Raw genomic sequence first — 21,614 nt, 5'->3', positions numbered from 1 at the left:
ATTGTTCCATTCGTTAAGAAAGTCTCCAATAATAAACCAGGAAATTATAAGCCGGTGAGCCTGACACCAGTCGTGGGTTAAGTTATTGGAAGGTATTTGGATGGACAGAGACTGATTAGGGATTGTCAGTATTACTTTGTGTGTGGTTGGTTGTGTTTAACCAATCCCACAGAGTTTTTCAAGGAAGTTACCAGGAAAGTTGATGAGGGCAAGCCAGTGGATGGTGTCTACATGGACTTTAGCACGGCCTTTAAATAGGTCCCACATCGCAGGTTGGTCAAGGAGTTTCAGTCTTTTGGCTTTCACGATGAGGTGGGTAATTGGATTAGACGTTGGCTTCACGGGAGATCCCAAAGGTGGCTGCCTCTCTGACTGGAGGCCTGTGACTAGTGGTGTGTGTCGCAGGGATCAGAGCTGGGTCTGTACTTGTAAATGGCTGCCTCTCTGACTGGAGGCCTGTGACTAGTGGTGTGTGCCGCAGGGATCAGAGCTGGGTCTGTACTTGTAAATGGCTGCCTCTCTGACTGGAGGCCTCTGACTAGTGGTGTGTGTCGCAGGGATCAGAGCTGGGTCTGTACTTGTAAATGGCTGCCTCTCTGACGGGAGGCCTCTGACTAGTGGTGTGTGTCGCAGGGATCAGAGCTGGGTCTGTACTTGTAAATGGCTGCCTCTCTGACTGAAGGCCTGTGACTAGTGGTGTGTGCCGCAGGGATCAGAGCTGGGTCTGTACTTGTAAATGGCTGCCTCTCTGACTGGAGGCCTCTGACTAGTGGTGTGTGTCGCAGGGATCAGAGCTCGGTCTGTACTTGTAAATGGCTGCCTCTCTGACTGGAGGCCTGTGACTAGTGGTGTGTGCCACAGGGATCAGAGCTGGGTCTGTACTTGTAAATGGCTGCCTCTCTGACTGGAGGCCTATGACTAGTGGTGTGTGCCGCAGGGATCAGAGCTGGGTCTGTACTTGTAAATGGCTGCCTCTCTGACTGGAGGTCTGTGACTAGTGGTGTGTGCCGCAGGGATCAGAGCTGGGTCTGTACTTGTAAATGGCTGCCTCTCTGACTGGAGGCCTCTGACTAGTGGTGTGTGCCGCAGGGATCAGAGCTGGGTCTGTACTTGTAAATGGCTGCCTCTATGACTGGAGGCCTATGACTAGTGGTGTGTGCCGCAGGGATCAGAGCTGGGTCTGTACTTGTAAATGGCTGCCTCTCTGACTGGAGGTCTGTGACTAGTGGTGTGTGCCGCAGGGATCAGAGCTGGGTCTGTACTTGTAAATGGCTGCCTCTCTGACTGGAGGCCTCTGACTAGTGGTGTGTGTCGCAGGGATCAGAGCTGGGTCTGTACTTGTAAATGGCCGCCTCTCTGACTGGAGGCCTATGACTAGTGGTGTGTGCCGCAGGGATCAGAGCTGGGTCTGTACTTGTAAATGGCTGCCTCTCTGACTGGAGGTCTGTGACTAGTGGTGTGTGCCGCAGGGATCAGAGCTGGGTCTGTACTTGTAAATGGCTGCCTCTATGACTGGAGGCCTATGACTAGTGGTGTGTGCCGCAGGGATCAGAGCTGGGTCTGTACTTGTAAATGGCTGCCTCTATGACTGGAGGCCTATGACTAGTGGTGTGTGCCGCAGGGATCAGAGCTGGGTCTGTACTTGTAAATGGCTGCCTCTCTGACTGGAGGTCTGTGACTAGTGGTGTGTGCCGCAGGGATCAGAGCTGGGTCTGTACTTGTAAATGGCTGCCTCTCTGACTGGAGGCCTCTGACTAGTGGTGTGTGTCGCAGGGATCAGAGCTGGGTCTGTACTTGTAAATGGCCGCCTCTCTGACTGGAGGCCTGTGACTAGTGGTGTGTGCCGCAGGGATCAGAGCTGGGTCTGTACTTGTAAATGGCTGCCTCTCTGACTGGAGCCCTGTGACCAGTGGTGTGTGCCGCAGGGATCAGAGCTGGGTCTGTACTCGTAAATGACTGCCTCTCTGACTGGAGCCCTGTGACTAGTGGTGTGTGCCGCAGGGATCAGAGCTGGGTCTGTACTTGTAAATGGCTGCCTCTCTGACTGGAGGCCTGTGACTAGTGTTGTGTGTGTCGCAGGGATCAGAGCTCGGTCTGTACTTGTAAATGGCTGCCTCTCTGAGTGGAGGCCTGTGACTAGTGGTGTGTGCCGCAGGGATCAGAGCTCGGTCTGTACTTGTAAATGGCTGCCTCTCTGAGTGGAGGCCTGTGACTAGTGGTGTGTGCCGCAGGGATCAGAGCTCGGTCTGTACTTGTAAATGGCTGCCTCTCTGAGTGGAGGCCTCTGACTAGTGGTGTGTGCCGTAGGGATCAGAGCTGGGTCTGTACTTGTAAATGGCTGCCTCTCTGACTGGAGGCCTGTGACTAGTGGTGTGTGCCGTAGGGATCAGAGCTCGGTCTGTACTTGTAAATGGCTGCCTCTCTGAGTGGAGGCCTGTGACTAGTGGTGTGTGCCGTTGGGATCAGAGCTGGGTCTGTACTTGTAAATGGCTGCCTCTCTGACTGGAGGCCTGTGACTAGTGGTGTGTGCCGCAGGGATCAGAGCTCGGTCTGTACTTGTAAATGGCTGCCTCTCTGACTGGAGGCCTGTGACTAGTGGTGTGTGCCGTAGGGATCAGAGCTGGGTCTGTACTTGTAAATGGCTGCCTCTCTGAGTGGAGGCCTCTGACTAGTGGTGTGTGCCGTAGGGATCAGAGCTCGGTCTGTACTTGTAAATGGCTGCCTCTCTGACTGGAGGCCTGTGACTAGTGGTGTGTGCCGTAGGGATCAGAGCTCGGTCTGTACTTGTAAATGGCTGCCTCTCTGACTGGAGGCCTGTGACTAGTGGTGTGTGCCGCAGGGATCAGAGCTCGGTCTGTACTTGTAAATGGCTGCCTCTCTGAGTGGAGGCCTGTGACTAGTGGTGTGTGCCGTAGGGATCAGAGCTGGGTCTGTACTTGTAAATGGCTGCCTCTCTGAGTTGAGGCCTGTGACTAGTGGTGTGTGCCGCAGGGATCAGAGCTGGGTCTGTACTTGTAAATGGCTGCCTCTCTGACTGAAGGCCTGTGACTAGTGGTGTGTGCCGTAGGGATCAGAGCTGGGTCTGTACTTGTAAATGGCTGCCTCTCTGAGTGGAGGCCTATGACTAGTGGTGTGTGCCGTAGGGATCAGAGCTCGGTCTGTACTTGTAAATGGCTGCCTCTCTGAGTGGAGGCATGTGACTAGTGGTGTGTGCCGCAGGGATCAGAGCTGGGTCTGTACTTGTAAATGGCTGCCTCTCTGAGTGGAGGCCTATGACTAGTGGTGTGTGCCGTAGGGATCAGAGCTCGGTCTGTACTTGTAAATGGCTGCCTCTCTGAGTGGAGGCCTGTGACTAGTGGTGTGTGCCGCAGGGATCAGAGCTGGGTCTGTACTTGTAAATGGCTGCCTCTCTGAGTGGAGGCCTCTGACTAGTGGTGTGTGCCGCAGGGATCAGAGCTGGGTCTGTACTTGTAAATGGCTTCCTCTCTGACTGGAGGCCCGCGACTAGTGGTGTGTGCCGCAGGGATCAGAGCTGGGTCTGTACTTGTAAATGGCTGCCTCTCTGACAGGAGGCCTGTGACTAGTGGTGTGTGCCGCAGGGATCAGAGCTGGGTCTGTACTTGTAAATGGCTGCCTCTCTGAGTTGAGGCCTGTGACTAGTGGTGTGTGCCGTAGGGATCAGAGCTGGGTCTGTACTTGTAAATGGCTGCCTCTCTGAGTTGAGGCCTGTGACTAGTGGTGTGTGCCGCAGGGATCAGAGCTGGGTCTGTACTTGTAAATGGCTGCCTCTCTGACTGAAGGCCTGTGACTAGTGGTGTGTGCCGTAGGGATCAGAGCTGGGTCTGTACTTGTAAATGGCTGCCTCTCTGAGTGGAGGCCTCTGACTAGTGGTGTGTGCCGTAGGGATCAGAGCTCGGTCTGTACTTGTAAATGGCTGCCTCTCTGACTGGAGGCCTCTGACTAGTGGTGTGTGCCGCAGGGATCAGAGCTGGGTCTGTACTTGTAAATGGCTTCCTCTCTGACTGGAGGCCTGTGACTAGTGGTGTGTGTCGCAGGGATCAGAGCTGGGTCTGTACTTGTAAATGGCTGCCTCTCTGACTGGAGGCCTGTGACTAGTGGTGTGTGCCGCAGGGATCAGAGCTGGGTCTGTACTTGTAAATGGCTGCCTCTCTGACTGGAGGTCTGTGACTAGTGGTGTGTGCCGCAGGGATCAGAGCTGGGTCTGTACTTGTAAATGGCTGCCTCTCTGACTGGAGGCCTCTGACTAGTGGTGTGTGTCGCAGGGATCAGAGCTGGGTCTGTACTTGTAAATGGCCGCCTCTCTGACTGGAGGCCTGTGACTAGTGGTGTGTGCCGCAGGGATCAGAGCTGGGTCTGTACTTGTAAATGGCTGCCTCTCTGACTGGAGCCCTGTGACTAGTGGTGTGTGCCGCAGGGATCAGAGCTGGGTCTGTACTTGTAAATGACTGCCTCTCTGACTGGAGCCCTGTGACTAGTGGTGTGTGCCGCAGGGATCAGAGCTGGGTCTGTACTTGTAAATGGCTGCCTCTCTGACTGGAGGCCTGTGACTAGTGTTGTGTGTGTCGTAGGGATCAGAGCTCGGTCTGTACTTGTAAATGGCTGCCTCTCTGAGTGGAGGCCTGTGACTAGTGGTGTGTGCCGCAGGGATCAGAGCTCGGTCTGTACTTGTAAATGGCTGCCTCTCTGAGTGGAGGCCTGTGACTAGTGGTGTGTGCCGCAGGGATCAGAGCTCGGTCTGTACTTGTAAATGGCTGCCTCTCTGAGTGGAGGCCTCTGACTAGTGGTGTGTGCCGTAGGGATCAGAGCTGGGTCTGTACTTGTAAATGGCTGCCTCTCTGACTGGAGGCCTGTGACTAGTGGTGTGTGCCGTAGGGATCAGAGCTCGGTCTGTACTTGTAAATGGCTGCCTCTCTGAGTGGAGGCCTGTGACTAGTGGTGTGTGCCGTTGGGATCAGAGCTGGGTCTGTACTTGTAAATGGCTGCCTCTCTGACTGGAGGCCTGTGACTAGTGGTGTGTGCCGCAGGGATCAGAGCTCGGTCTGTACTTGTAAATGGCTGCCTCTCTGACTGGAGGCCTGTGACTAGTGGTGTGTGCCGTAGGGATCAGAGCTGGGTCTGTACTTGTAAATGGCTGCCTCTCTGACTGAAGGCCTGTGACTAGTGGTGTGTGCCGTAGGGATCAGAGCTGGGTCTGTACTTGTAAATGGCTGCCTCTCTGAGTGGAGGCCTCTGACTAGTGGTGTGTGCCGTAGGGATCAGAGCTCGGTCTGTACTTGTAAATGGCTGCCTCTCTGACTGGAGGCCTGTGACTAGTGGTGTGTGCCGTAGGGATCAGAGCTCGGTCTGTACTTGTAAATGGCTGCCTCTCTGACTGGAGGCCTGTGACTAGTGGTGTGTGCCGCAGGGATCAGAGCTCGGTCTGTACTTGTAAATGGCTGCCTCTCTGACTGAAGGCCTGTGACTAGTGGTGTGTGCCGTAGGGATCAGAGCTGGGTCTGTACTTGTAAATGGCTGCCTCTCTGAGTGGAGGCCTGTGACTAGTGGTGTGTGCCGTAGGGATCAGAGCTGGGTCTGTACTTGTAAATGGCTGCCTCTCTGAGTTGAGGCCTGTGACTAGTGGTGTGTGCCGCAGGGATCAGAGCTGGGTCTGTACTTGTAAATGGCTGCCTCTCTGACTGAAGGCCTGTGACTAGTGGTGTGTGCCGTAGGGATCAGAGCTGGGTCTGTACTTGTAAATGGCTGCCTCTCTGAGTGGAGGCCTATGACTAGTGGTGTGTGCCGTAGGGATCAGAGCTCGGTCTGTACTTGTAAATGGCTGCCTCTCTGAGTGGAGGCCTGTGACTAGTGGTGTGTGCCGCAGGGATCAGAGCTGGGTCTGTACTTGTAAATGGCTGCCTCTCTGAGTGGAGGCCTATGACTAGTGGTGTGTGCCGTAGGGATCAGAGCTCGGTCTGTACTTGTAAATGGCTGCCTCTCTGAGTGGAGGCCTGTGACTAGTGGTGTGTGCCGCAGGGATCAGAGCTGGGTCTGTACTTGTAAATGGCTGCCTCTCTGAGTGGAGGCCTCTGACTAGTGGTGTGTGCCGCAGGGATCAGAGCTGGGTCTGTACTTGTAAATGGCTTCCTCACTGACTGGAGGCCCGCGACTAGTGGTGTGTGCCGCAGGGATCAGAGCTGGGTCTGTACTTGTAAATGGCTGCCTCTCTGACAGGAGGCCTGTGACTAGTGGTGTGTGCCGCAGGGATCAGAGCTGGGTCTGTACTTGTAAATGGCTGCCTCTCTGAGTTGAGGCCTGTGACTAGTGGTGTGTGCCGTAGGGATCAGAGCTGGGTCTGTACTTGTAAATGGCTGCCTCTCTGAGTTGAGGCCTGTGACTAGTGGTGTGTGCCGCAGGGATCAGAGCTGGGTCTGTACTTGTAAATGGCTGCCTCTCTGACTGAAGGCCTGTGACTAGTGGTGTGTGCCGTAGGGATCAGAGCTGGGTCTGTACTTGTAAATGGCTGCCTCTCTGAGTGGAGGCCTCTGACTAGTGGTGTGTGCCGTAGGGATCAGAGCTCGGTCTGTACTTGTAAATGGCTGCCTCTCTGACTGGAGGCCTCTGACTAGTGGTGTGTGCCGCAGGGATCAGAGCTGGGTCTGTACTTGTAAATGGCTTCCTCTCTGACTGGAGGCCCGCGACTAGTGGTGTGTGCCGCAGGGATCAGAGCTGGGTCTGTACTTGTAAATGGCCGCCTCTCTGAGTGGAGGCCCGTGACTAGTGGTGTGTGCCGCAGGGATCAGAGCTGGGTCTGTACTTGTAAATGGCTGCCTCTCTGACTGGAGGCCTGTGACTAGTGGTGTGTGCCGTAGGGATCAGAGCTGGGTCTGCACTTGTAAATGGCTGCCTCTCTGACTGGAGGCCTGTGACTAGTGGTGTGTGCCGCAGGGATCAGAGCTGTGTCTGTACTTGTAAATGGCCGCCTCTCTGACTGGAGGCCTGTGACTAGTGGTGTGTGCGGCAGGGATCAGAGCTGGGTCTTCACTTGTAAATGGCTGCCTCTCTGACTGGAGGCCTGTGACTAGTGGTGTGTGCCGCAGGGATCAGAGCTGGGTCTGTACTTGTAAATGGCCGCCTCTCTGACTGGAGGCCTGTGACTAGTGGTGTGTGCCGCAGGGATCAGAGCTGGGTCTGCACTTGTAAATGGCTGCCTCTCTGACTGGAGGCCTGTGACTAGTGGTGTGTACCGCAGGGATCAGAGCTGGGTCTGTACTTGTAAATGGCTGCCTCTCTGACTGGAGGCCGGTGACTAGTGGTGTGTGCCGCAGGGATCAGAGCTGGGTCTGTTCTTGTAAATGGCTGCCTCTCTGACTGGAGGCCTCTGACTAGTGGTGTGTGCCGCAGGGATCAGAGCTGGGTCTGTACTTGTAAATGGCTGCCTCTCTGACTGGAGGCCTGTGACTAGTGGTGTGTGCCGCAGGGATCAGAGCTGGGTCTGTACTTGTAAATGTCTGCATCTCTGACTGGAGGCCTCTGACTAGTGGTGTGTGCCGCAGGGATCAGAGCTGGGTCTGTTCTTGTAAATGGCTGCCTCTCTGACTGGAGGCCTCTGACTAGTGGTGTGTGCCGCAGGGATCAGAGCTGGGTCTGTACTTGTAAATGGCTGCCTCTCTGACTGGAGGCCTGTGACTAGTGGTGTGTGCCGCAGGGATCAGAGCTGGGTCTGTTCTTGTAAATGGCTGCCTCTCTGACTGGAGGCCCGTGACTAGTGGTGTGTGCTGCAGGGATCAGAGCTGGGTCTGTACTTGTAAATGGCTGCCTATCTGACTGGAGGCCTGTGACTAGTGGTGTGTGCTGCAGGGATCAGAGCTGGGTCTGTACTTGTAAATGGCTTCCTCTCTGACTGGAGGCCTGTGACTAGTGGTGTGTGTCGCAGGGATCAGAGCTGGGTCTGTACTTGTAAATGGCTGCCTCTCTGACTGGAGGCCTGTGACTAGTGGTGTGTGCCGCAGGGATCAGAGCTGGGTCTGTACTTGTAAATGGCTGCCTCTCTGACTGGAGGTCTGTGACTAGTGGTGTGTGCCGCAGGGATCAGAGCTGGGTCTGTACTTGTAAATGGCTGCCTCTCTGACTGGAGGCCTCTGACTAGTGGTGTGTGTCGCAGGGATCAGAGCTGGGTCTGTACTTGTAAATGGCCGCCTCTCTGACTGGAGGCCTGTGACTAGTGGTGTGTGCCGCAGGGATCAGAGCTGGGTCTGTACTTGTAAATGGCTGCCTCTCTGACTGGAGCCCTGTGACTAGTGGTGTGTGCCGCAGGGATCAGAGCTGGGTCTGTACTTGTAAATGACTGCCTCTCTGACTGGAGCCCTGTGACTAGTGGTGTGTGCCGCAGGGATCAGAGCTGGGTCTGTACTTGTAAATGGCTGCCTCTCTGACTGGAGGCCTGTGACTAGTGTTGTGTGTGTCGTAGGGATCAGAGCTCGGTCTGTACTTGTAAATGGCTGCCTCTCTGAGTGGAGGCCTGTGACTAGTGGTGTGTGCCGCAGGGATCAGAGCTCGGTCTGTACTTGTAAATGGCTGCCTCTCTGAGTGGAGGCCTGTGACTAGTGGTGTGTGCCGCAGGGATCAGAGCTCGGTCTGTACTTGTAAATGGCTGCCTCTCTGAGTGGAGGCCTCTGACTAGTGGTGTGTGCCGTAGGGATCAGAGCTGGGTCTGTACTTGTAAATGGCTGCCTCTCTGACTGGAGGCCTGTGACTAGTGGTGTGTGCCGTAGGGATCAGAGCTCGGTCTGTACTTGTAAATGGCTGCCTCTCTGAGTGGAGGCCTGTGACTAGTGGTGTGTGCCGTTGGGATCAGAGCTGGGTCTGTACTTGTAAATGGCTGCCTCTCTGACTGGAGGCCTGTGACTAGTGGTGTGTGCCGCAGGGATCAGAGCTCGGTCTGTACTTGTAAATGGCTGCCTCTCTGACTGGAGGCCTGTGACTAGTGGTGTGTGCCGTAGGGATCAGAGCTGGGTCTGTACTTGTAAATGGCTGCCTCTCTGACTGAAGGCCTGTGACTAGTGGTGTGTGCCGTAGGGATCAGAGCTGGGTCTGTACTTGTAAATGGCTGCCTCTCTGAGTGGAGGCCTCTGACTAGTGGTGTGTGCCGTAGGGATCAGAGCTCGGTCTGTACTTGTAAATGGCTGCCTCTCTGACTGGAGGCCTGTGACTAGTGGTGTGTGCCGTAGGGATCAGAGCTCGGTCTGTACTTGTAAATGGCTGCCTCTCTGACTGGAGGCCTGTGACTAGTGGTGTGTGCCGCAGGGATCAGAGCTCGGTCTGTACTTGTAAATGGCTGCCTCTCTGAGTGGAGGCCTGTGACTAGTGGTGTGTGCCGTAGGGATCAGAGCTGGGTCTGTACTTGTAAATGGCTGCCTCTCTGAGTTGAGGCCTGTGACTAGTGGTGTGTGCCGCAGGGATCAGAGCTGGGTCTGTACTTGTAAATGGCTGCCTCTCTGACTGAAGGCCTGTGACTAGTGGTGTGTGCCGTAGGGATCAGAGCTGGGTCTGTACTTGTAAATGGCTGCCTCTCTGAGTGGAGGCCTATGACTAGTGGTGTGTGCCGTAGGGATCAGAGCTCGGTCTGTACTTGTAAATGGCTGCCTCTCTGAGTGGAGGCCTGTGACTAGTGGTGTGTGCCGCAGGGATCAGAGCTGGGTCTGTACTTGTAAATGGCTGCCTCTCTGAGTGGAGGCCTATGACTAGTGGTGTGTGCCGTAGGGATCAGAGCTCGGTCTGTACTTGTAAATGGCTGCCTCTCTGAGTGGAGGCCTGTGACTAGTGGTGTGTGCCGCAGGGATCAGAGCTGGGTCTGTACTTGTAAATGGCTGCCTCTCTGAGTGGAGGCCTCTGACTAGTGGTGTGTGCCGCAGGGATCAGAGCTGGGTCTGTACTTGTAAATGGCTTCCTCTCTGACTGGAGGCCCGCGACTAGTGGTGTGTGCCGCAGGGATCAGAGCTGGGTCTGTACTTGTAAATGGCTGCCTCTCTGACAGGAGGCCTGTGACTAGTGGTGTGTGCCGCAGGGATCAGAGCTGGGTCTGTACTTGTAAATGGCTGCCTCTCTGAGTTGAGGCCTGTGACTAGTGGTGTGTGCCGTAGGGATCAGAGCTGGGTCTGTACTTGTAAATGGCTGCCTCTCTGAGTTGAGGCCTGTGACTAGTGGTGTGTGCCGCAGGGATCAGAGCTGGGTCTGTACTTGTAAATGGCTGCCTCTCTGACTGAAGGCCTGTGACTAGTGGTGTGTGCCGTAGGGATCAGAGCTGGGTCTGTACTTGTAAATGGCTGCCTCTCTGAGTGGAGGCCTCTGACTAGTGGTGTGTGCCGTAGGGATCAGAGCTCGGTCTGTACTTGTAAATGGCTGCCTCTCTGACTGGAGGCCTCTGACTAGTGGTGTGTGCCGCAGGGATCAGAGCTGGGTCTGTACTTGTAAATGGCTTCCTCTCTGACTGGAGGCCCGCGACTAGTGGTGTGTGCCGCAGGGATCAGAGCTGGGTCTGTACTTGTAAATGGCCGCCTCTCTGAGTGGAGGCCCGTGACTAGTGGTGTGTGCCGCAGGGATCAGAGCTGGGTCTGTACTTGTAAATGGCTGCCTCTCTGACTGGAGGCCTGTGACTAGTGGTGTGTGCCGTAGGGATCAGAGCTGGGTCTGCACTTGTAAATGGCTGCCTCTCTGACTGGAGGCCTATGACTAGTGGTGTGTGCCGCAGGGATCAGAGCTGGGTCTGTACTTGTAAATGGCTGCCTCTCTGACTGGAGGCCTCCGACTAGTGTTGTGTGCCGCAGGGATCAGAGCTGGGTCTGTACTTGTAAATGTCTGCATCTCTGACTGGAGGCCTCTGACTAGTGGTGTGTGCCGCAGGGATCAGAGCTGGGTCTGTTCTTGTAAATGGCTGCCTCTCTGACTGGAGGCCTCTGACTAGTGGTGTGTGCCGCAGGGATCAGAGCTGGGTCTGTACTTGTAAATGGCTGCCTCTCTGACTGGAGGCCTGTGACTAGTGGTGTGTGCCGCAGGGATCAGAGCTGGGTCTGTTCTTGTAAATGGCTGCCTCTCTGACTGGAGGCCCGTGACTAGTGGTGTGTGCTGCAGGGATCAGAGCTGGGTCTGTACTTGTAAATGGCTGCCTATCTGACTGGAGGCCTGTGACTAGTGGTGTGTGCTGCAGGGATCAGAGCTGGGTCTGTACTTGTAAATGGCTGCCTCTCTGACTGGAGGCCTGTGACTAGTGGTGTGTGCCGCAGGGATCAGAGCTGGGTCTGTACTTGTAAATGGCCGCCTCTCTGACTGGAGGCCTGTGACTAGTGGTGTGTGCCGCAGGGATCAGAGCTGGGTCTGTACTTGTAAATGGCCGCCTCTCTGACTGGAGGCCTGTGACTAGTGGTGTGTGCCGCAGGGATCAGAGCTGGGTCTGTACTTGTAAATGGCCGCCTCTCTGACTGGAGGCCTGTGACTAGTGGTGTGTGCCACAGGGATCAGAGCTCGGTCTGTACTTCTAAATGGCTGCCTCTCTGACTGGAGGCCTGTGACCAGTGGTGTGTGCCACAGGGATCAGAGCTGGGTCTGTACTTGTAAATGGCTGCCTCTCTGACTGGAGGCCTGTGACTAGTGGTGTGTGCCACAGGGATCAGAGCTGGGTCTGTACTTGTAAATGGCTGCCTCTCTGACTGGAGGCCTGTCACTAGTGGTGTGTGCCGCAGGGATCAGAGCTCGGTCTGTACTTGTAAATGGCTGCCTCTCTGACTGGAGGCCTGTGACTAGTGGTGTGTGTCGTAGGGATCAGAGCTGGGTCTGTACTTGTAAATGGCCGACTCTCTGACTGGAGACCTGTGACTAGTGGTGTGTGCCGTAGGGATCAGAGCTGGGTCTGTACTTGTAAATGGCTGCCTCTCTGACTGGAGGCCTGTGACTAGTGGTGTGTGCCTCAGGGATTAGAGCTGGGTCTGTACTTGTAAATGGCTGCCTCTCTGACAGGAGGCCTGTGACTAGTGGTGTGTGCCACAGGGGTCAGAGCTGGGTCTGTACTTGTAAATGGCTGCCTCTCTGACAGGAGGCCTGTGACTAGTGGTGTGTGCCTCAGGGATTAGAGCTGGGTCTGTACTTGTAAATGGCTGCCTCTCTGACAGGAGGCCTGTGACTAGTGGTGTGTGCCGCAGGGATCAGAGCTGGGTCTGTACTTGTAAATGGCTGCCTCTCTGACAGGAGGCCTGTGACTAGTGGTGTGTGTCGTAGGGATCAGAGCTGGGTCTGTACTTGTAAATGGCCGACTCTCTGACTGGAGACCTGTGACTAGTGGTGTGTGCCGCAGGGATCAGAGCTGGGTCTGTACTTGTAAATGGCTGCCTCTCTGACTGGAGGCCTGTGACTAGTGGTGTGTGCCTCAGGTATTAGAGCTGGGTCTGTACTTGTAAATGGCTGCCTCTCTGACAGGAGGCCTGTGACTAGTGGTGTGTGCCACAGGGATCAGAGCTCGGTCTGTACTTGTAAATGGCCGACTCTCTGACTGGAGGCCTGTGACTAGTGGTGTGTGCCGCAGGGATCAGAGCTGGGACTGTACTTGTTTGTCACCTATGTCGACAAATTTGCGAATGACACCAAGATTTGGGCTGTAGTGGAGAATAAGGAAAGCTATTAAAGCTTGCAGCAAGATCGAGACCAGCTGGAAAAATGGGATTGAAATTGGCAAATGGAATTTAATGCAGACAAGTGTGAGGTGTTGCTCTTTGGTAGAACATTCCAGGGTAGGGCTTACACAGTGAGCAGTAGGTCACTGAAGAGTGAGGTAGAACAGGGGGAACTGGGAATACAAATCCATAATCCCTCGAAAGTAACATCACAGGTAGATAGGGTCATAATGTGCTTTTGGCACGTTGGCCTTCATAAATCACAGTATTGAGTAAAGGAGTTGGATGTCCTGTTGAAGTTGAAGACGTGGTGAGGCCCAATTTAGAGAATTGTGTACAGTTCTGTTCATCTACCTACAGGTCGGATATCAACAAGATTCAAAGGGTGCAGAGAGAATTGACAAGGATGTTACCTGGACTTGAGGACCTGAGTTACAGGGAAAGGTTGAACAGGTTATGACTTTATTCCCCAGAATGTAGTAGAATGAGGGGAGATGTGACAGATGTTTATTTAGCCTATCCATACCCCTCACAATACAATATTATGGAGAGGGTAAATGTAAACAGAGCCTGAACTGTTTCAGGGGAACACGAGAGGGATCTTCTTCACTGAGAGAGAGGCGAGAGCGTGGGACAAGCTGCCAGCAGAAGAGGTGGATGCACGTTCGATTTCAACATTCAAGAGAAATGTGGATTGTACGAGGGTGGGAGGTGTACAGAGGGTTCTGGTCTGGGTGGAGGTCGATTGGACGAGGCAGGTTAATCGTTCAGCAGGGACTAGATGGACAGAAAGTCCTGTTTCTGTGTTGTGGTGTTCTGAGACTCTTCTCTGATTTCTGGGTTTTCTCCCCGTTTAGAAATTACTCTACATTTTTATTCTTTCTAACAAAGTCTATGACCATACACTTCCCTACACTGTATTCCATCTGACACTTCTTTACCCATTCTCCTAATCTGTCTGAGTCTTTCTGCAGACACTCTGCTTCCTCAACACTACCTGCCCCTCTACTTAACTTCGTATCATCCTCAAACTTTGCACAAAGCTATCAATTCTGTCATCAAAATCACGGATGTTTCATGTGAAAAGAAGCAGTCCCAACACCAAACATCACGACTCACCAGCAGCCAATCAGAAAAGGCCCCGTTTATTCCCACTCATTGCCTCCTGCCAGTCAGCCAATCCTCCATCCTGCTAGTATCTTCCCTGGGCTCTTATCTTGTTCAACAGCCTCATGTGCAGTACTTTGTCAAAGACCGACTGAAAATCCAAGTAAACAACATCCACTGACTCTCTTTTCTCTCCCCTGCCTGTTATTTTCTCAAAGAATTTCAGAGATTTCTCATGCAAGATTTCCCCTAAGGAAACCATGCAGACTACGGCCTATATTTTGATGTGCCTTCAAGTTCCCCAAAACCTCATCGTTAGTAATGGACTCCAACATCTTACCAAACACTGAAGTCAGATGAACTGGCCTATGAATTACTGTCCGAGTTTGCAACTTTCTGTAGCTTTTTCTGATCCTGTACAGTATCCCCTCCATTCCAGAGAGTGATGAACCAGTTAGAATGCTCTCTGCCGTACCTCTGTAGAAATTTGTGAGTCTTTGGTGACAAATCAAGTCTCCTCAAACTCTTAAATACAGCCACTGTCGTGCCTTCTTTGTAATTCCATTAATGTTGGGCCCAGGAGAGATCTTCAGAGATGTTGACACACAGGGACTTGAAACTGCTCACCCTTTCCACTGCTGATCCCTCATTGAAGACTGGTGTGTGTTCCCTTGACTTCCCCTTGCTGAAGTCCACAGTCAATTCCCTGGTCTTACTGACATTAAGTGCAAGGTTGTTGTTTTGACAGCACACAACCAGCTGATCTACCCCACTCCTGTACACCTCCTCATCACCATCTGAACTGCTGCCAGCAATAGTTGTGGAATCTGCAAATTTTGAGGGGCCGGGACATCTTCTGCTCCTGGTGTGTTGTCTTCTTGCATAATGAGATGAGGGGCCTCAGGAGGTAACTCTGGAGCAGTGTCCTGGTTTCATTCCACACACTGATCAGTAGATTAAATGGCCACAGAAAACTGCCACTGGGGGAATGTGGAGACAATAACGTGTGATTAGGGTAGGATCAGTGTCAATGGTGTTTGATGGTCAGCAGGTACCCAGTGGGCCAAAGAGCCTGTTTCTGTGTTGTAGGACTGTGACTCTCTTTCTCCCTTCCTCTCTCACCTCTGCTGTCTTTCACTTTCTCACTCTCCCAATCCCCCTCCCCTCGAACACCTCAATGCATTGTTTCTGACCTGTGACATTCACCAAATGTGACCTGTGTCTATGATGTGAAAACCCCTCTGTTCTCAGTCTGTTTGCATCCGGTGGCAAACAGGAGAACAGAACAGGGCAGAATTAACTAGAGGGATGTTCCTATTGGAACTGTAATGGCCAAGAAGCAAAAGTGAATAATCTGGAATGTTTTGCAGAGAAACTGAATATTCAGCCCCACAAACTACATGGCATCTCCCTGACCCTCTCTCACCTCCCACACCCCCCCCCCTTTTCTGTCTCACTCTCCGTATCAGCTCAGCACCCTATTCCAGGAACTCCTCTCAGTTCTGTTAGTGGGTGAATTTGCATCTGTGGCTTTCAACACGTGATACCTGCGTGAGTGAAATGAAGAGTCCATTGTTCTCAATCTGTGTGTTTTTTTGGTGCCTTTGATTTCCTGTTGTTTGCCTCCCACCCTTCAGAAAGAGTGGAGTGACATTTACAATTCTCCATTCCTCCGAAACCATCCCAGAATCCAGTGATTGTTGAAAGATCACTTCTAATGCCTCCACAATCATTTCAGCCACCTCTTTCAGAACCCTGGGGTGTAGTCCATCTGGTCCAGCTGACTTATCGACTTTCAGACCTTTCACCTACCCAAGCACCTTCTCCTTAGTAATAGCAACTACACTCACTTCTGCACCCTGACACTCGAATTTCTGGCAGACTGATGGTGTCTTTCACAGTGAAGAAAAGTACAAAATACTTATTAAGTTTTTCCGCCTTTCTTAATACTGTATTATGACCTCTCCAGTGTCATTTTCCACTTGTCTCTATTTTACTTTTTGCATACCTGAAAAACATTTTGTTTTCTTCTTTTAAATTACTGGCTAATTAACCTTCACATTTAATCTTTTCTCATTATTGCTTTTTTATTGCCTTCATTTAGTTTTTAAAACCCTCCAGCTTCCCACTAATTATTGATTTACTGTATGGCCTTACTTTCAAATTTATGCATTCATTGATTTCCCTTTACAGTTACAGTTGCCTCATCTTCCCTTTGCAATATTTCTTTATCTTTGGTATTTATCTATCCTGCATTTCCAAATTACTCCCAGAAACTCCAGCCATTGCTGCTCTGCCATCATCCCTGCTAATGTCCACTTCCAATCAACTTTGGCCAGCTCCTCTCTCATGCCTCTGTAGTTCCCTTTACTCCACTGTAATACTGATACATCTGATTTTAGCTTCTCCCTCTCAAACTGCAGGGTGAATTCCATTATATCATGATCACGGCGTCATTGCACAACACCAAATCCAGACTTGTCTTTTCCCTGGCGGGCTGAACCACGAGCTGCTTTAAAAAGCCATTTCATAGGCATTCTACAAATTCCTTCTTTTGGTATCCAGCACCAACATGATTTTCCCAATCTACCTGCAAATTGAAATCCCCATGGTTATCATTACATTGTCCTTTTTACATGCCCTTCCTATCTCCTGTTGCAATTTGTAGTCTACATCCATGTTACTGTTCTGAGGCCTGTGTAAATTGAATTGGAATTGACCTTACAACTTACAACCTTCATATACAGGAGTAAAAGTCTTATGTAGGGCTCTCAGTACCAGTAACCGCGGTGTTAACTGTTCAGGCTAACAAAATGGCTTCTTTGTATTGTTATAATGAAATGGCTTCTCTGTAATGTTACTTAATGCTGTAATGGGTTTCTGTATCTGGAATGTTTGGGTTATAACTGTAGCTAAGGGGGGAACTAGCCAATGGAGGATTGTTATGCTATCTTGTATCTGTGAGCTGAGCAGGAGTTCGCGGTCTTTTTTCGGGAGGCGAGCAAGGAGGATGACGTGTGAGGAGTGGACAGCGGTTCCAGGGCAGTGGATACTGGACGTTGGCGGTTCGGACGGTGGCCGAAGGCTCGGAAGGTCGTTGTGGATGGAACTGGAGGTGCGAGCTCCAACGTATTAAAATATTATGTGCACAAACTGATAAACTTACTGATTTGGCATTTTTAGGTTATCTGTTTCTACTCACCCGTCACTAGGAAATAACTATAAAGTTGTAATTATTTACTTGCCTTTGTTGTATTGTCTGATATTTGTGTTGCGAGTGTGTATTGGCGGGGGGCACTACACCGTATTTACACCGAAGTACTGCACTATTGGCAGGGCGACGGCGGTTCACCCTAGGTGAACGGGGGTAAATTGGGGACACAGATGCTACACTTATGTTACGTCTCAATCTAAATGTGCAATTTATACTAATTTATAATAAATATTATGTACACCAGGACAGTCAATATAACATAGAAACACAGTTGTATCAGTGTGAATTAATCAGTCTGATGGCCTGGTGGAAGAAGCTGTCCCGGAGCCTGTTGGTCCTGGCGTTTATGCTGCGGTACCGTTTCCCGGATGGTAGCAGCTGGAACAGTTTGTGTTTGGGGTGACTCGGGTCCCCAATGATCCTTTTTACACACCTGTCTTTGTAAATGTCCTCAATAGTGGGAAGTTCACATCTACAGATGCGCTGGGCTGTCCACACCACTCTCTGCAGAGTCCTGTGATTGAGGGAAGTACAGTTCCCATACCAGGCAGTGATGCAGCCGGTCAAGATGCTCTCAATTGTGCCCCTGTAGAAAGTTCTTAGGATATGGGGCCCACACCAAACTTCTTCAACCATCTGAGGTGAAAGAGGCACTATTGTGCTTTTCCACCACACAGCTGGTATGTACAGACCATGTGAGATCCTCGGTGATGTTTATGCCGAGGAACTTAAGGCTGTTCACCCTCTCAACCCCAGATCCATTGATGTCAATAGGGGCTAGCCTGTCTCCATTCCTCCTGTAGTCCATAACCAGCTCCTTTTATTTTTTAACGACATTGAGGGAGAGGTTGTTTTCTTGACACCTCTGTGTCAGTGTGATACAATTCTCATCAGGGTTTTTTCAGCCTTGCAGATTCTGAATTTTACCCACAAGGATTGTACATATTCTCAATCGTATGTCAACTCTCTCTCAGAATTCAATTTCCACCCCAACTTTCTGCTTACCCTCCTATCCATTCAATACAATGTGTATGTTAAACACATTCCCAGATTCCTCTGTTCTACCGCACCGTTCCCTGTGTGAGTCTGAACCTGCTTTACATTCCCAAAGTGCGATCATGCTTGTCTGCATTAAATTCCATCTGCCATTTCCCCAGCTCATCCAGATCCTGCTGCAGATATTGATAGCCTTCCTCACGCCCACTATGCCCCCAGCGTTGGTGTCTCCCACACACTGGCCGAGTCAGTTTACCTTGGTCTCACACAGAACATCAAACAGTACAGCACAGGAACAGGCCATTTGGCCCACAATGTTGTACTGGACCAGCTAAAAAGGAAATCAAAAAATCCAAAATCTAATCCCTCCTTCCCACACAATGTCCAAATCCCTCTATCTTCCTCACATCCATCAGTCAATCTAAACGTCCTTTAAAAACCCCTAATGTATATGCCTCTACCATCATACCAGGCAGCGATTTCCAGGCATCCACCATTCCGTGAGTAAAAAAAACTTACCCCTCACATCCCCCTTGAACCTACCCCTCTCTCACCTTCAATACCTGCCCTCTGGAGTTGGACACTTCAACCCTGGAAACAGACACTCCTTATCTGCTCTATCTCAGCCTCTCATAATCATAAAAACCTCGATCAGATCTTCCCTCAGCCTCCACTGTTCCAAAGAAAATAACCCAAGTTTTCTGCCCCATCCACACCCCTTGCACTAAGATGGTCCCAGTTTACATGAGGGAAGTTGAAACCCCCCATGACAACAACATTATTTTTCTCATACGCATCTCTCCCATTTCCCGCACATCTGCCCTCACTCACCCCATCCACCCGCCACCCCACTCCTTGTTCCCCTTGTCCTTACCTACCACCCCACCAGCCTCCAGGTCCAACATATAATTCTCCGTAACTTCCGCCACCTCCAACGGGATCCCACTACCAAACACATCTTTCTGCTTTTCGCAGGGATCGCTCCCTACGCGAGTCCCTTGTCCACTCGTCCCCCCATCCCTTCCCACCGATCTCCCTCCTGGCACTTATCCTTGTAAATGGAACAAGTGCTACACCTGCCCTTACACTTCCTCCCTCACCACCATTCAGGGCCCCAGACAGTCCTTCCAGGTGAGGCGACACTTCACCTATGAGTGGGCTGGTGTGGTATACTGCATCCGGTGCTCCCGGTGTGGCCTTTTATATATTGGTGAGACCCAACGCAGACTGGGAGACTGTTTCGCTGAACACCTACGCTCGGTCCGCCAGAGAAAGCAGGATCTCCCAGTGGCCACACATTTTAATTCCACGTCCCATTCCCATTCTGATATGTCTATCCATGGCCTCCTCTATTGTCAAAATGAATCCAAACTCAGGTTGGAGGAACAACACCTTATATACCTGCTGGGTAGCCTCCAACCTGATGGCATGAACATTGACTTCTCTAACTTCTGTTAATGCCCCTCCTTCCCTTCTTACCCCATCCCTGACATATTTAGTTGTTTACCTGTTCTCCATCTCCCTCTGGTGCTTCCCCCCCCCCCCTTTCTTTCTCCTGAGGCCTCCCGTCCCATGATCCTTTCCCTTCTCCAGCTCTGTATCACTTTCGCCAATCACCTTTCCAGCTCTTAGCTTCACCCCACCCCCTCCGGTCTACTCCTATCATTTTGCATTTCCCCCTCCCCCCACTACTTTCAAATCTCTTACTATCTTTTCTTTCGGTTAGTCCTGACGAAGGATTTCGGCCCAAAACGTCGACAAGCGCTTCTCCCTATAGATGCTGCCTAGCCTGCTGTGTTCTACCAGCATTTTGTGTGTGTTGTTGTTTGAATTTCCAGCATCTGCAGATTTCCTCATGTTTGCTCCATTATTTTTACACATTTCCTTAACCTGATTAAATATCTATTCAATGTCCCGGTGACTACTGGGGGTGTGTTGTTCAATCCCATCAGTGTGATTGCACCGTTCCACCCAATGTCTGACCCTTAACCTGATTACATATCTATTCAATGTCCTGGTGACTACTGGGGGTGTGTTGTTCAATCCCATCAGTGTGATTGCACCCTGGGTTCCACCCAATGTCTGACCCTTAACCTGATTACATATCTATTCAATGTCCCGGTGACTACTGGGGGTGTGTTGTTCAATCCCATCAGTGTGATTGCACCCTGGGTTCCACCCAATGTCTGACCCTTAACCTGATTACATATCTATTCAATGTCCCGGTGACTACTGGGGGTGTGTTGTTCAATCCCATCAGTGTGATTGCACCGTTCCACCCAATGTCTGACCCTTAACCTGATTACATATCTATTCAATGTCCCGGTGACTACTGGGGGTGTGTTGTTCAATCCCATCAGTGTGATTGCACCCTGGGTTCCACCCAATGTCTGACCCTTAACCTGATTACATATCTATTCAATGTCCCGGTGACTACTGGGGGTGTGTTGTTCAATCCCATCAGTGTGATTGCACCGTTCCACCCAATGTCTGACCCTTAACCTGATTACATATCTATTCAATGTCCCGGTGACTACTGGGGGTGTGTTGTTCAATCCCATCAGTGTGATTGCACCCTGAGTTCCACCCAATGTCTGACCCTTAACCTGATTACATATCTATTCAATGTCCCGGTGACTACTGGGGGTGTGTTGTTCAATCCCATCAGTGTGATTGCACCCTGGGTTCCACCCAATGTCTGACCCTTAACCTGATTACATATCTATTCAATGTCCCGGTGACTACTGGGGGTGTGTTGTTCAATCCCATCAGTGTGATTGCACCCTGGGTTCCACCCAATGTCTGACCCTTAACCTGATTACATATCTATTCAATGTCCCGGTGACTACTGGGGGTGTGTTGTTCAATCCCATCAGTGTGATTGCACCCTGGGTTCCACCCAATGTCTGACCCTTAACCTGATTACATATCTATTCAATGTCCCGGTGACTACTGGGGGTGTGTTGTTCAATCCCATCAGTGTGATTGCACCCTGGGTTCCACCCAATGTCTGACCCTTAACCTGATTACATATCTATTCAATGTCCCGGTGACTACTGGGGGTGTGTTGTTCAATCCCATCAGTGTGATTGCACCCTGGGTTCCACCCAATGTCTGACCCTTAACCTGATTACATATCTATTCAATGTCCCGGTGACTACTGGGGGTGTGTTGTTCAATCCCATCAGTGTGATTGCACCCTTCCACCCAATGTCTGACCCTTAACCTGATTACATATCTATTCAATGTCCCGGTGACTACTGGGGGTGTGTTGTTCAATCCCATCAGTGTGATTGCACCCTGGGTTCCACCCAATGTCTGACCCTTAACCTGATTACATATCTATTCAATGTCCCGGTGACTACTGGGGGTGTGTTGTTCAATCCCATCAGTGTGATTGCACCCTGGGTTCCACCCAATGTCTGACCCTTAACCTGATTACATATCTATTCAATGTCCCGGTGACTACTGGGGGTGTGTTGTTCAATCCCATCAGTGTGATTGCACCCTGAGTTCCACCCAATGTCTGACCCTTAACCTGATTACATATCTATTCAATGTCCCGGTGACTACTGGGGGTGTGTTGTTCAATCCCATCAGTGTGATTGCACCCTGGGTTCCACCCAATGTCTGACCCT

General features: G+C 51.4%; 1 long non-coding RNA gene across 1 annotated transcript; it reads left to right on the top strand.

The window, feature by feature from the left end:
• Window positions 1-206: 206 nt before the first annotated feature.
• Window positions 207-17,011, top strand: LOC140722759 (uncharacterized). Its single transcript, XR_012097739.1, has 2 exons — window positions 207-272; window positions 16,740-17,011. It is a non-coding gene; the product is annotated as an uncharacterized lncRNA (long non-coding RNA).
• Window positions 17,012-21,614: the final 4,603 nt, after the last annotated feature.

This window comes from Hemitrygon akajei, unplaced genomic scaffold, assembly GCF_048418815.1.
Source record: "Hemitrygon akajei unplaced genomic scaffold, sHemAka1.3 Scf000088, whole genome shotgun sequence".
Classification (NCBI taxonomy): Eukaryota; Metazoa; Chordata; class Chondrichthyes; order Myliobatiformes; family Dasyatidae; genus Hemitrygon; species Hemitrygon akajei.
Note: the sequence above shows the minus strand (reverse complement) of the source record. Positions and strands in the feature narration are given on the sequence as shown.